Raw genomic sequence first — 16,771 nt, 5'->3', positions numbered from 1 at the left:
TAAAACATGGGAAACTAATAAAAGCATGTCAGCTGTTAAAGTGCAATAGTGACATAATCTATTCTACAAAGCAAGTTATCTGTAAAACAAACATAAAATAAGAACACATTCATGCTCAAGTTTCTGCTAAAATCCTCACTCCAATCCTGTGTTTCTACAACTCAAGAGGCAGCCTCAAACTCAAATATGCTTAATAAAATTATCACACCATTTTGTACGTGTAGGAAAGGAATCAAGTGTGTGTGGGGGGGAAGGGTGTGACAAGAAATTATGACTTTAAACCATGTTAAACTATTTCGATGTATATAAAAGGACTAATGTATTTTAATCTTAAATATTGCACATTAACAATGACCTAAAATATCTTACTCAAAAGGAATTTTGTACTAAATACATGAATAAATTGCCAAGCAAACGTGCAGACACTTGTTGAGCTGCATCTGTTTTTGCTCCCGTCGATGGGTCAGGAGCTCCAATGGGCTTCTACCTGGAACCTTGCCGCTCATGGAAGTATGCATTTCCCAACTCACCACATGAAATCCCTCTTTCCAGACAGTAACAAAAGGTGCCTGGGGCCACTACAGACATCATTTCAGAAATAATGAGACCTCAATGACACTTTACTTAGGAAAAATTCAGTTACAGAGAAACAATTCTGCACATATAAAATGTAAACAATTAACACACAGTTGTCAGGAGCAGCACCATTCTTACAGTACTCAATGTCCACACTGCATGTTATATTGGAAATTAGGTATAAAAAATCAAACACTCAGACTAAATAACCACCACTATGCCTGCTCTGCTCATTGTGAAGAAACAGTCCCTAGAAAATGATATCCTACATATGGCTGTGTGCTACTACTTTTAGATGAACGGTATATTGCTCAGTTATGTCACCTACACAAATTTAGGTAGGCTTTGGAACCTCCTGACAGCTAGTATAAATGTGATTATGTTAAAAGTAGAATCAAATGGCCAGAAACACCATGAACTGGTGTTCAACGGGCTGATCTTCCAAGAAATAGGGACCTAGAAAGGTCCAGAGGCCCAAGGCTGCACAAGGTGAAAGACCAGATTCTAGACCACTGCCGGGACCTGATTAGCTCAGTATTTATAGACACAGACTCATAGCTAGAAGTGAACCATCTGTTTAACTGCATTGAAACGTACTATTCATGAAGTATCTTAACTTTATGTGACTATAAGCTTTGAGCATGCCACAGATGTGCAGAATACATCAATCATATGCCTTGACTTTTTGTTGGGTAGGATGGGGAAATTAAGAAGGTGGTGGTATGCACCCAGGATTTTTAAAAACATGTTCTGAGTTATTCTGTCATTTAGATGATGGGGTTCTGCCAAAATTCAGATAGGATTGCCAACCAAATGCTGTAACTCAATCAAGATTGGCAAGTAGTAGATATTGGGAGGTCTCTTGACACGTTCATCATTTACAGTAGTTATTCCTGAATATAACTGGCTACAGGTTATTTTCCCTTACTCCTCGGGGGTTATTTCATGGATAAGCACATAACCCTGAAGGATAGCATCATGAATAAACATCTGAAATAAATCTAATAAAAAACTATAAAAATCTTAAATAATTCATGATATAGGCCAAAGTCACCACATAATAGTTGCTTTGATAAACAAAATCTTACAAATTCAGTAAACAAAATCAGCAGCATAAGATAAAGCAAATATGCAAAAAATTAAAACCATGATAAAATAATTAGGTTTACATTATATAGTTAATTACAGGAAAAAAATACAATACAGTTTTGTTGCTGTTTAAAAACACAACTTAGGCTTTAAATTACATCACATGAAATTTAAAAAAAATAAACTACTTTACTACAAAATGAATTCTACACTTTTTGAAAAAATATCACTCAAAAATAAGACCACTGAATTGTTTTTAAAGTAGTTCTATCAATGACTAACCGACTCCCCATCCCTCCCACCCCCACAAGGCCCAAGTAGTCATCTACAGCAGCCCAGAGGTCCCGCTGAGGCTTCTAAACTGCTGTCTGTATCCGAAGCCGAAGTCGGATTTGTGACATTGAAGACACATCATTGACAGACGGCGATGACGATGGGTGATGCTGAGAGCCATTGATCACTGCTGCACCTGTGCTAAAGGAGAAGGTTGCCCCCGGATGACTCCATTCTTGGTTCTCTCCTTCAAGTCCATCACTTCCTTGTATATCAGTTCTTTCCATTCTTTTATTGTGTGTTCCCTTTCATCTAACTGCTTGTCAGGGATCTTTGGTGGTGGGGCTTCTGCTTCAGAAGGGTCATACCAGACATTGATGTACGGGTGCTAGAGAGCTTCATCTACAGAGATCCTTTTGGATGCATCTATTACTAGCATTTTGGATAACAAATCTCTTGCCTGACTAGCTTTTAGTTTGTTGTGTTCTGAGTCAGCTGGGAAAAGTACATCAGGGAATAGTTTCTCAAAGCTATATCCAGCATATTTAGGTCTGTTTTCAACATAAGTCCTTACTGTTGGCTGTAGTTTCTTCATGAATTCAGGACAGGGTGTTCCAAGCTGTTCAATAACTTTATTCCATTGATCAATATGATCTGTACCTAGGAACAAAACACCACCTTTGATCATTTCTCCCATGATGCACCCAACTGACCAAATGTCAACATTTTCCTTGTAGCCCATACCTAGGATGACCTCTGGTGCTCTGTAATAGCGAGTCACTACATAAGGCATTATCATGAAACTTGTTTCTGCAGTTCTGGTCAGTACAAAATCAAGAATCTTCAAAGTTCAGTCTGATGTTACTACTATGTTACTAGGCTTTAAGTCCGGATGAATAATTCCAGCAGAGTGAAGGTGCTTGATTCCACACAGCATTTGTGAGAAGGTAGGACATTCTTTCATGATCTAGTTCCATCTGTATCATTTGGCAAAGATTTGCATCCATGAGCTCCATGACTATGTAAACATCTTGAAATTCTTCCAGGGATTTTTGTGGTGTGAAAACATTCAAAAGGCCAATAATATTTTTGTGATTAACACATTTCATAAGAACTAGCTCTCTGTAGGCCCGCTTGGTATGAGTTTGATTCTGAAATGGCCGATTTAGCTTCTTGATTGCGACATTTCTTTCAAGAATGGCATCATAAGCTGCACATACTATTCCTTGAGCTCCTGAGCCTATAGGTTTTAAATTCGGGTATTGTTTCGGGACTGTGAATGTCGAATCTCCAATCTCCACACTATAAAAGTTGTTGTCGAGCTTGCTTCTGCTCATGATGGCAAGAAATTAATTTAATGGCTTCATCCAAAAACTCACCGAGGCCGGCAGCACGGCGAGCGGTCGCAGGGAACCCCGCAGCGTGTGACTGACGCTGTCTGTGCAATGGCTGCAGCAGTTAGCCAGCCGTGCTCGGCGGCTCTGCAACTCCCCGCCCGCTGTGTCGTCCGGCCCCGGCCGCTCCGCTGAGTAACAGAGACGCAAACTGTCAACACGCACGCCTGCCCACGTCATCGCGCAAGCTTGGATTACATTCTGAGAGGAAGTTTTGTCATGTTGGAGAAAGCATGTTAAGAGCGAGGCATTACATCTCTACAGCAGCAGGAATAAAGTAGCCTACAAATTGGACTTGGAGTTGTGCTATATTACCCAATTCCAGCCATCAGCAATACACTTCCTCTAGCAAGGCTCCACCTCCAAAAGGCCTGACAACTTTTCCAAATTGCACCCACTTGGGGACCAAGTATTCAAAATATATGAGCCTATTAGGGACACTTCACATTAAAATATGCACAATATTTTAGTAAATAAGGTGAACATTTATGTATGCATAAAAGCCTGCTGGAGAGATGACTTACTTAGCAGTTAAGGTTCTGGCCAGTGAAGCCTAGGACTCATGTTTGCTCTCTCCAGATCCCATGTAAGCCAGAAGCACAAAGGTGAGGCAAACATACGGTCACACATGCCCAGTAGGTGGGACAATCTCTGGTGTTCAATTGCAGTGGCTAGGGCCCTGGTGCACCAATTCTCTCTCTCTCTCCTTCTCTCTCTCTCTCTCTTAGTTATGTATACAGTGTGTATACAGCCATGTTGATACCATCATCAGTCCCCTCCCTGTCCTCCCTCCTCCAAAGGGACCATCCTTGTTGAGGAATGTGGATTGTGCATTTTGGGGTTAGCTATCAGTTATGGGGAAGAGGCAATGTCTCTGTGCATAATGTCCCAACATGTAACTCTAGCAATCTTTCCACCCCCTCTTCCATGAATTTCCATGAGCCACGTTGGGTTTCTTTTAGGTCTACTTCAGTGATGAGGTCTTGGGAGCCTCTCTCTCTCTGTATACTTGGTATGGTAGGAGTTGAATGTTCGATGTGTCTACCTCCTTCACCCATGTAGGATGTTCACCAAGAAAGCAGAACTCTTGCTCATTTCCCCAGTTCCTCTGGTTTCAGCTTGGGCCCTGGTGATATGCAATGGGCTGAGTCTCTCCTCAGGTTCTGCATCCACTTGAAAAAGAGAAGAAAATTCTCCAATGGAGAGTGAAGTCATCACTAGATAAATGAGATAACCATTATTATTTTAGAGAGAATTTAATAGGTATAGGCCTTCTGGTAGCCCACAGTTGGTGGGAGATTGATATTGGAAAGTGGGCTTGTTTTTTTGGATATGGTTCTGACTTGTTTCCCATAAGCATCTATGGGTTCCATTCCATTGAATGGATCCATTAGCCAAATCAAGAGCAGTTGGTTACTTACCGTGGCTGTGTGTCACAACTGCACTTGTGTGAGCATCACATCAGGTTGTTTGCTGCTGAGTAGTTTAGACCACAAGTTGCCTGGAAAGATGTTGGTCATTTTCCCCAAGTCACTCTGTAGCATTTTCTGGCACTAGACAAACTAACTGTCTGGGGACTGACTCTGTTCCAGATTCAAGCCAGATCACTCTATGTTTGGTACCAACAACATATGGTGTCTTCAGTAGTAGGGTCTTACCATTAACCTTTGGAGGGTCATCAAGTACTCTGACAGAAATCTGTCTTCTTTTGGGAAATCTTGTAGGTCTCTCTGATCAATAGCTCATTGTGGATATTAACTGCATGCTGTTACTAGCAGCTAAAGGTCAGCACCAAGAGAAAAGAAGAAAGAAAAAGAGAGGTAATATAAAAGAGAAAGAGATAAGAGGGAGAGAGAGAGAGACAGAGACAGAGAAACAGGAGAAGATTAAGGTCAGTCCCTCTCCAGGGCCTTGTGATTGAGGTATTCCCTCTAAAGACATGATGAAGATTCAGCCTTTCAGTCTGTCTTTCAGGATATAGAACTTTATGGTACCATTGCCATTTGGGTCCAGTTTTGTGCCCTCCTCTCCCACCTTCCCCCATTCCTCCCTCCCTACCCTCCATATTGTCTGGTCTTTGAGATGCTTATTAGGTATGTCAGTATCTTGGGCAGATTCAGGTTAGGAGCCATAGATGAGTGAGACCATGTGATGATTGTCCTTTTGTGATTGGGTAAGTTCACTGAGAATGATCTGTTACAAATTCAACCATTTTTCTTCAAATTTCATTGTGTCATTTTTCCTTACTGCTGTGTAGAATTCCATCATGTAGATATATGACATCTTGGATATCTATTTGTCTAATGATGGACATCTGATTTGATACTAGCTGTTAGCTATTATGAATTAAGCAGCTATAAACATGGTTGAGCAAATCTTTCTGAACTGAGGCATGGAGCTTTTAGAGTAAATGTCCATTAAGGGAAAAACTGGGTCTGTTGGTAATTCTATAGTCAATCTTTTTAGGAGTCTCCATATTACTTTTCATAGTGGTTTTACCAGCTTCATTCCCACCAACAGTGAATGAGGGTTCCTATTTGTATACCTCCTCACTAGCATTAGATTTTTTTATGCTTGCTATCCTTGCTGGGGTAAGGTGGAATCTCATAGCTGTTTTAATTTGCCTTTCCCTGATGATTAGGGATGATGAACATTTTATTAAGTGTGCATTTGCCATTTGTATTTCTTCCTCTGAGAACACCCTGTACAGTTCTCTGCCCCATTTTGTGAGTGGGTTGTTGGACTTTTTTATTGCTTAGATTTTTGAGTTCTTTATAGATTCTAGAAAGTAGACCCCTGTCTGTTGTAAAAACTTTCTCCCTCTGTGTGTACTATATTGTATGTTTATCTGTCAAAAAACTTTTCAGCTTTATGAGATCCCAATGGATGAGTGATTGTTTAATTTCCTGTGCTACTGGGTTTTTTTCCAGGAAGTCTTCTCCTACTCCTATATCATGGAAAGTTCCTCCTAGTCCATGCACATTGGTGGGGGGTAGGGGGAACACTGGTGAGTGGTATGGCATCTGTGTATGGAGCTAAGGTAGCCTGCTTGACTGGGTCCAATTAGCTTGTGTTTAGTGCAGAAGGAACCTGCGACTTGGACTCAGCTAGGATGAGAACCATCAGAATTCCAACTTTGCTCCTTCATACCCTCCCACTGGAGGTCTACTAGGATCTGCAAACCCCTAAAAAATGCAATGAACCCTAAAGGTCTTGCTTTCCTTCCCCAGGAATGAGGTTAGGCAGACATCATCTTGACCAGAAATCTCTCTGTGTCTCTATCTCTCTGTCTCTCTCTCTGTCTCTGTCTCTGTCTCTCTCTCCTGTGCACACACACAGGCATGCATGCACTCTTGCTCTTGCTATCTCTAAAAAAAAAAAATTGAAGATGTTAAAAATGTTTATAGTATTTTTAGTCATAACTTCCCAAACTTAGAAGCAACCAAGATGTCCTTGGTTGATGAATATATCTGCAAACTATGGTATTCACAGATAATGGAATCACATTGAATTCAAAATCAAATAAGCTAATAAGCCATGGTATAGCACATGTGGACTTTAAGTACATATTACTGAGTGAAAGAAGTCGGTCTGAAAAGGCATGATTGAAGAAGAGCCTGAGATACAGACTGAGACCCTAATTCCAAATATAATATTCTCACTATATGACATTCTGCATAAAGTTGAGCTGTGGAGACTGAAAAAAACTCAATAGTTGTCAGAAGATTTGGTGTTGGAAGGATGTGTACATGGAGCACAGGGGATTCATGACATTTTACATTTGTCCAAATCTACACATACATATATACATAGATGATAAATAAATAGACAGGTCAGAAGTGGTGGTACAAGACTTTAATCCCAGTGCTTGGGAGGCAGGGGTAGGAGGATTGCCATGAGTTCAAGGCCAACCTGGGATTACAGAGTGAGTTCCAGATCAGCCTGGGCTAGATTGAGACACTCCGTTGAAAAAAACAAAAATAGTAGAGAGATACATGATAGATAGATGTCGATGGCGATGATGATGATGATGATGATGATAGATAGATAGATAGATAGATAGATAGATAGATAGATAGATAGATAATAGGTAGATAACATGAACTTTAATGCATAGAGTCTATGTGATAATAATATGTTAATGCAGGCTAATCAATTATGTCAAATGTACCACTCTGGTAGAACATGTGGTAGGATAAATTCTGCCTGTGTAAGGGTAGAGATATAGGGAACTCTTCATTTTCTCTGCTCAATTTTACTATGAATCTAAAAACTGCACTCAAACATAAAGTCTGTTGAAACAATTACTGCTAAATGAGTTCATCAAGGTTGTGGGGCATAAGTAAATATAAAAAGTATTTTGCCTTCTTACTTAATTACAATGAGAATCCAAAATAAATAAACAACATTTCAATTTGTCATGAAAATAAAATACATAAATAAATTTAATCAAATTGTAAGTCAATTTAACAAGAAGAAAGTTTGTACTCTGAAAATAGTTAAGGAATATTTAAATAATTAGAAAAGGTCAGGCATGGTGGTACACACCTCTAATCCTTGCACTGGACAGGACAACGTTGGGGATTGCTGTGAGTTTGAAGCCAGCATGAGACTACATAATGAGTTCCAGTTCAGCTTGGGCTAGTGTGAGACCCCCTACCTTAAAAAACCAGTAAGAAGAAGAAGAAGAAGGAGGAAGAGGAGGAGGAGGAAGAGAGGGAGGGGAAGAAGAGGAGGAGAAGGAGAAGGGGGGAGGAGGAGGAGGAGGAAAGAAGAAGAAGAAGAAGAAGAAAAGGTCCTGTGACTAAGGCTTTCATCCATCAAGAGGTGGGAAAGATTTCTAGCCCCCAAAACCTGAGCCAAACAGCCATGCTGACAGATTAAGTACAGTCTATGCCACCAAGGGCAGAAAGGATAATCTTTGAGTAAGAAGTTAGAAGAATTCTTCCATATATTACCAATAACCATTTAACTCATTTGCCTAAGCATTTTTCAACATGTGAGCATTTAAAGAAATGTGTTTGCCTCTGCATCATACTACCAGACATTATTCATGATAGGTTAGAGTCAACTTTGAAAATTCAGTCTGCTTCAATTTTAAAGACCTTACTTTTTAAAAAGATTAATTGATATAATTGATGGTTTATATTGCCTGGTGTCACCTGTAAGGATTATCTTTATTAGATTGAGGTGGGAAGACCCTCCTTAACTGTGGGCAGCACTATTTGATAGGCTGGAGTCCTGGATTGAATAAAAAGGAGAGAGATAGTGCTTCCTCATTGTGAACTAAATATTACATGCTCCATTTCAAGCTCCTGCTGCCATGTCTTCATTGCCAAGGTGGACTATAGCCTGAAACTGTAAGCTGAAGCAAACGCTTCCTTCTCTGATCAGGTATTTTTTTTTTTCTCAGCAATGGGAAAATAACTAACACAACATATAATTCACATACTGAGTTTATACACTTGTGGAAGTTTATTTATTTATTTATTATTTGAGAGAGGCAGATATATAGAATGGGCATGCCAGGATCTCTAGCCACTGCAAATGAACTCCAGTTAAACACACTTTGTGCATCTGTCTTACATGGGTAGTGGGGAAAGGAACCTGGATTCTTTAGCTTTATAGGCCAGTACCTTAACTGCTAAGTCATCTCTCCAACTTTCTCTTATCAACTCTCATGGGTGATTAAATTAAGAATCACCATGGAATTGCACATATGTGTATAGGACTATTTCTAGAAAGGTTTTAGCTGAGAAACGGAGTGCCTGATTGTGGGCAGCACAATTTCATATCCCAGGTTTCCAGACCACATAAAAAATAAAAACAAAAGAAAGTGAGTGCTACACCAGCATACCTGTCTCTTTCTGCTTCCTAACTGCAGTGTGACCAACTGCTTCATGTTCATGCCAGCACATCTTCACCACCATAATGAACTGTATCCCCTCAAAATGTAAGCCAAAATTAACTCTTACTTCCTTGCATTGCTTTTTAAAAAATTAGGTATTGGTAACAGCCAAAAGAAAAGTAACTAATATAATGCCTTTGCTCATTCTTATCCAGACTTTAAATTTTGGGTAGCTCAATCACCTTTTGGCATTTGTTGTAGTTAACTTCTCTTTGCTGGGATAAAGTACATGAGCAAAAACAGCTGGTGGGAGAGAAGTTTCTATTTTGGCTTTACAGCCTTGAGCAGAAGCCTTATTATGGCAGGAGGAAATATGGCGTGAGCTGAAGCTGGAGATTACTTCAGCTACAGAAGGTGGAAAACATTAGCAGGAAAATGGACCTGATTCTAGCATGAAGGAGCTGGTTATAACACTCATAAGCCCATATCCATAAACACAGCTCCTCTAAGAAGGTTCTATTTCCCAAATTGCCCCCATATGAAGACCAAGTATACAAAATATATAAGTTTAGGGTAGATATCAAATTGCCACAAGAAATTTTTTTATCTTTGCTTTGCATTTAGTAGGTGCATAAATGAGGCTAGATATTCCTTATAACAATGCCCAAACAGGATAAGCCCTTGGCAGGTACAAATTGACCAACATGTTTGGCTTATTTTGGCCACTTTGAAGTAATAGGATGTGAAAAATGAGTCAGGTGCCTGAACACCAGAGCTGTGGACATTCCATTAGATTCCTAGGATAAAACCTCATCAATGTAAAGAAGGCCATACAAACCAAGTGTATCTGCTAAGGATCTCTAAGAACTGAGTAAGTTGTATCCAGAAATGCAGCTCCCAGAGTGCAATGGAAAGAAGGGAAAACACTCTCAGGACCCCCTCCCATGTTAAATGTTTGGGTCCCTGAAACTGTTTCAGGGGATAGTGTCATTAAACCCCAGCAGAAATCTAGGGCTGGACCTTTTCTCAGGTGCTTCACAGAGCATCAGAGTTCTGTTTAGGACCTCTGATCTCTGAAAATCACCCTCAGGGTATGTAGTAATCAGTTTCAGGTCACTGGGATGAACCTCCAAACCAGGCACAGTTTATAGAAAGAATGTCATTTATTGATTGCAGAGAAATACAAATTTAAATTAAATTATTTTTCAATTCCATATCACACTTTACTTTCATCAAGACAGCAAATAATCTCCCTCCCTGCTGGCAAGCTTTCTTTTGTACCAGAAGGTGCTGTGTAAGCTGCTGAAGGAGAAAAGCCACCAATAGTCCTACTCAGCTGTGGACTCTGTAATCTATAGTTGACCTGCTAGACAAGATATTTTCACTGGTGAAGTAGTAACATGAATGTTATGGGATGTACCAGTGAAAGCAAGGAAGAAAGGCAAATAAATAGGTGCAAGGAGAGGTAGTGGATATTTAAACACAATTAAATGTATTTAATATATTTTACTACTGTATAAACACAATTAAGTGTACTAAATTAAAAATGGAATTTGTATGCTGCCAGTCTTTCTGCCCCTGGCTTACTGAGCCACCTTGGAAACACTCCTGATGTATACCTTCCAAACTCTCAATCCTTGCATTTACTGGCTATACAGACTCCACTGTTTCCTTCAGGAATGCATAGCACTGGCAGACTTGATGAAGAGGCTAGAACAGGCATATTTTACAAGATCTACTTGGTCAGGAGCCTTGAGTTCAGCTCTATTCTCATTGAGGACAGGACTAGAATGGTGGCATTGAACATGGATTGGGTGAAATTTCTGATAGCCTTATCTGTGCTCAGAGCCATAGAAGGGACTGTATCATTAAACCCCATCCACAGAAATTTTGATTCAAAAGATCTGAAATGTGAACAATTGCTAGGTGATATTACTGATTCAAATATAAAATCTCCCAGACTAGATCATTGGAAAGATTTATTGCAATTAAGCTAGCAAGTTAGTTGACAGTGGGCTAATATGTAGAATAACCTCTTTGAATCAGTCTATAGTCTCAGAGTACTGAGCTATGGTTGGTTCTCAAAGAAAGGGGGAAGAAATAGCTCAGAGTTCCCAAGTTTCCCATGTTGTGAAGGAATAAGAGCTTCTGTAAGTGCTCATTGTTGTGTGAGATAGTAAGATCTAAACTGTAAAGGCTAATAACTGTTTTGCCAGCTAAGCAATCACATAGTCAGAGAATCTCAAAGGTATGACCTCAAGGGTGTGATCTGTATGCTATCTAAAACATATTCCTCAACACTATTTCTACTTAACAATTTTGTAAGACAACATCTTGCTATGTACGTAGGCTTCCCTGGTACTCACTGTGGTGGTTTGAATCAGGTGCCCCCCATTAAGTTAGGAATTCTGAATATTAGGTTCCCAGCTGAAGGAGATTTGGGAATTAATGCCTGCTGGAGGCAGCGTATTGTTGGGGGAGGGCTTATGAGTATTATAGCCAGTTTCCCCTTGCTAGTGTTTGGCACACACCTTACGTTGGCCAGGGGTGATAGCTACCCTCTGTTCATGCCATCATTTTCTCCTGCCATCATGGAGCTTCCCCTTCGAGTCTATAAGCCAAAATAAAGCATTTTATTTCCAAAAGCTGTTCTTGGTCAGGTGATCTCTGCCAGCTATGCAAACCTGACTACAACACTCACTATATAGTCTAGGATGGTCTTGAACTCATGTCAACCCTCCTGACTCAACCTAGTGAGTGTGCTGGGATTATGTCATGATCCACTACTCCAGGCTTTCTACTTAACAACTTTTTTAATTGTCTAAATGTAATTATGTAATTTAATGTCAGACCTTTTGTGAACACAGCACTAACTCCTCAGTAATATTGGAAGTCCTCAACTTTGGTCATGTAATCTTCCACATGAGTCTTCAATATTAGTGTAGTCTTCCAGATTTTAGCTTTTGTTCTTTTTTTTTTTTTTTAGCTTCATTTTCATACCTTTCTTCTTTCCTCCCTCCCTTCCCTTCCTTCTTCCCTTCCTTCATGTGTGGGCTGGGACATTAACCAAGGGTCCTGCATAGATGAATTATATTCTTGTATTAATTAATTTATTATTGGTGGGTTTTGAAGGGAAGTTTCATCAAGGTGGGGAAAGAATGGCAGGAGCAGACAGCCAGCACCACATTGTCACATCAGCATGGAGGAAAGAGAAAGTGATTAGTGTTCAGCTGTCTCTTTCCCTTTCAAATAGTCTAGTACTTAAAGCCCAAGGAATGGCTCTGTCCACAATTAAGGTGGGTCTTCCCAAGAGATTTGTTTCCAAAGGGATTCTAAATCCTGTAAATCTGGAAACCCTAGATCAGAGATAAACCCTCACAACCCTTGAGCTACAAACAGACCCTATAGCCTTCATCTTTTATACTTGCACCTTCAATAAGGCATGGATAAAGTCTCTCTGGCATTTTTTTTTCCCAGTGTTCTGGGGCACTGAGGGTGAGCTACAGACCAAGCAGTGCATGCCTTTTTTGTTGTTGTTGTTGTTTGTCTTTTTTTTTTCTTTTCACAATTTTTATTCACATTTTCCATGATTATAAAAAATATCCCATGGTAATACCCTCCCTCCCCACCCCACACTTTTCCCTTTACATGCCTTTTTTTAGAGAGGAAGTTGCAGTCATCTAGGAAACCACTGACAAGCTCTTTCTGTATCCAGGGACAGGATTTTATGAAGTGTGAGAACAATGATTCCCTGGAGACTCTCCCAAAGAACCCACTGTTTCCACAGAAACTAACATTTTAGAATAAAGTTTGGCATCAGTTGCCATCCTGCTGCTGATAAAAGGACAATCAGTAACAGGGTGGAGGGGACATTAGTAACTGGGTGAAACTTTCCTGCCCTTTCTTTTCCAAGAAAAATAATCCATCTTGGAGTGAATGGGTCAGAAGCCAGACCTGGCTTGTATCTTTCCACCAGATGTCAGCTTGTGTTAGAAACTATTTTCATGTACAACTCACTTCCAGTCCTCCTGCTGAGGTGAAATCTATGCCTGTCATAAACAAACTGAAACAGAGTTGGTAAATGTTCAGTCATTCTACTCTTTTGATAGTTTTGCCTTTTGCTTCTGGAATCTGTAGCCCAGTGACAGATAATGTTCATTATCCCTCCTCCACCTCCAAAGAAAAATGTAATCTTTCTATGAAAATCTGTCTGTTACCAAAATGGTAATTTTTTCTATGGCCTAGTCTTTTCTTATATTGCTGAAATTTTCTTTTGAACCTGTTTTTCTTGTTACAATATACACTTGTAGTTATGCAATTAAGAAAGGCAACAAATTCATGAGACTTGTGAATTCCTATTCCCAGTGGACCCTTATAATCATCTTCTCCAACCTCATCAGTAAACTTATCCTCAAGTTTCCTCCCTCACCCACAGAGTCATTAGATTCATCATTACTACTATGTTCATCTGCCTGTAAGTTCAAGGATATTCAAGACAAAAACCAAGATTTTTCAAATTTGGATTCTATGGGGTCTGAGAGTTTCACAAACAGAAACTATCACTCTATATAGTACCTTAATTTTATTTCTGCTTTCATTTTATTCTCACCACAAATGATTGAAGAAGACAGGTTTATTCATTTTTCATTGTTAGGAAATTTCATCCTCAGAGGTACTGATTTATCCAAAATCACATACCTGGTGACCAACAGATCCAGGGCTTTGTTCCCATCTGTTCAGGTTTGAGTCATTTGTGAATTCATGATCCTAAGCCAGTCACTAGCACTGCCACCAGTGTTTTGCAAGTTCACCAGGGACATGAAGATGACAGCATTCTCATTCCCCTTGCCTAAACCTTAAGGACTACAGTAGAGGTGAAAAAGTTTTCAATAAAGACTAGGAACTCAAACTCCCTGTGCCCTTACAGCTCCTCCATACTTCACTTCATCTCAGCCTCAGTGGCCTACCACTGGCATAGAAGGGCCTCATCTCTGAGAAATTTGAGTAGTGCCTCATTCTCCAGAGTATTACACATCTGGTCTCTGCATGCTCCTGAGCCTGGAGTTGATTCTTGTGCCCATGTACCTGCCTGATGTACATATTTCTTCCCTCCATACAGGAACACTAAACCCCTAGCTTTCTCATCAGCAATTACTCTGCAGGATTGTGGGCCACTCAACTTTCTACCTAACCCTTTAAAATCAGAAGTCCAAAGTGCCAAGAGGCAATTTCATTCTATATTCCTGGAGGGTTCTCATGAACCCTCATAACCCTGGGAAAATGCAGCTCCTTTTATAGACCAGGACTATTTAAATCATAAATCCTATAGTATATTGTACATTGTATAGTATTGTATTGTATATTGTATAGTATTGTATTGTATAGTATATTGTATGTGTTATGGGGCGGGGGAAGGTATCACATGTTTGTAGGCATATGTGTCACCAAAGGTTAGCTTTAGGTGTCTTCCATGATCACTTTCAACCTTATTTGTTGAGGCAGGATCTCTCACTTCAACACAAAGCTTTCATCTTTGATTAGTCTAGCTAGTTAGCTTGCTTCAGTGATTCCTTGAGTAGATTCCTACTGAGTTCTAGGATTATAAGCAGGTTGGCACACAGGATCAGTATTTGCATGGGTCCTTGGGACCTGAACTCAGATCCTCATATTTTTGTAGTAAGTGCTTTACCAACTGAGCCATCTGCCCAGCCTAAAGAAAACAAAATTTCTTAAGTGGTTCCATAAATATGTCACCAGTGATCTCTGGGTCTTTCTGTGTCCTTAGCATACTGAAAAAAGACACACAAAATTAGTTATACAGAAGGACACTTTATTGGGAGAAAAATATAATTGTTTGATTATACTGCCAAAGAAGCAGCAGGGCCACTGGAATGAACAGAACTTGAAGGCCCTACAAAGTGGACTGGGGCTTCCCTTTATAGGATTTTTAGGGGAGGATGGATCTGCTGCTAGGAATGGAGTTTGGGTGACCCTCTGGTTTGATTTACAAGTTTGGATTATATAATATTTTTATTTAGTTCACATATTACTTCTTAAGGTACATCTGATTTTAATTATATGTAGGCCCAGTAATACATAGGCATAAAATGGTAAATAAAGGATTCTCCCTAAAAGTTTACTTAAAGGACAAAGTTTGCCTTCCTGTGCATATACCTAAAGACAACTAAAACTGGTTGGCCCTTGCTGTTCTGATCCCAGATCTATGTATGAATGTATTTGAATGGGTACTGATAATGAAGAGTGAACTAAAGGAAGAGTGGATTGGAGTATGTGCAACTAGTACAGATGGTGATCCCAGGTTCCCAACAGGTTGCTAGGTACATTGTTTAGAGGAAGAGTATGTTTACTGGTTAAGCCAAGCAGTGTCTTGGTGGCAAAGCTATTCCCTATGCTTGCTTGCCTCAGATCATAAGCACATTTACTCTTTAGCCCATCCCATCATTCCTAGCTTATTCTATTTATTGATGTCATAGTGCCACATAAAGGTTCCTGATTCGGTGTAGCCACTGCATACTGGGGAAGATGTACCATTCTTTTATAATATTGGATTTGAGGTTCTTTGAGATCATGCCAACTCTGTTTGCCTAGAAGCTCCGACAGATCGTCTCTCTCATCTTACTGGAAAGTAAATACTTTGGTATGATTCAATGTATACACCACCTTATGACACTAAATCAATAAAGGAGACTTTAGGGACCCAGGAGTAACCTAAATTCTCCAATATTGGTGTTGTCTGTCTGTCAGGATGAGCCAGGGTCATTCTGGCCAAGAAGTTTTCCCTTCTTTGGGAAGCCAGGAGGACTGGATTTTCCTGAGTTGTGACTCTCCTGATTCATACTGTACACTGATTTTTTGTTGTTGTTGTTGTTTCTGGGTCCCTGTATCCTCCCTGATCAGGAATATAGGTGACATACCACGGGGCCAGTGTAGAAGTGTCCTATCATCTCCAGTGGCTTCATGAACTGGGGAAGGTGCCAAAATATTGGTCTTTTTAGCTCCAACGACTCCAGCTGGCTTTGGCTTCTACATAGGTTATTAATACACTTAAAAGTAAGTTACACCAACCTTGAAGGGTGTACAAAAATAGCACATTTGATTATTGAAACCTATCCAGTTAAAGAATGACATCAAACTGGATGTGGTGGCACACACCTTTAATCCCAGCACTCGGGAGGCAGAGGTAGGAGGATTGCTATGAGTTCGAGGTCACCCAAAGACTACATAGTGAATTTCAGGTCAGCCTGAGCTTGTACAAGACCCTACCTCAGAAAACCAAAACAAAAAAAAAAAAAAGAGAGAGTAACATCAATGTTTTAAGTTATTGTGTTTACCCTCTGAGTTTCATAATTCTGTGATAGCACACAACATATCTGAAGCAGAGACATGAGACATGCCTTATCCTTTAAATATCTAATAGCTTTAAATGCAGGTAGGAATTGTTATCAGTCTTGAAAACAAGGCAAATCTAAACCAATTAATTTAACCTAGAAATTGTCAACAAAAAGACAAGTAAGACAATATGAAATCTTGGCACCTCTATTTGAAAACATCTTTGATTAGTCTACATACC

General features: G+C 39.8%; 1 pseudogene; it reads right to left on the bottom strand.

The window, feature by feature from the left end:
• Positions 1-1,978: 1,978 nt before the first annotated feature.
• Positions 1,979-3,342, bottom strand: LOC123459381 (annotated as a pseudogene).
• Positions 3,343-16,771: the final 13,429 nt, after the last annotated feature.

Source organism: Jaculus jaculus, chromosome 3 (assembly GCF_020740685.1).
Source record: "Jaculus jaculus isolate mJacJac1 chromosome 3, mJacJac1.mat.Y.cur, whole genome shotgun sequence".
In the NCBI taxonomy this organism is placed as follows: Eukaryota; Metazoa; Chordata; class Mammalia; order Rodentia; family Dipodidae; genus Jaculus; species Jaculus jaculus.
The sequence above is the reverse complement of the archived record's forward strand: the minus strand, read 5'-3'. Positions and strand labels throughout refer to the sequence as shown.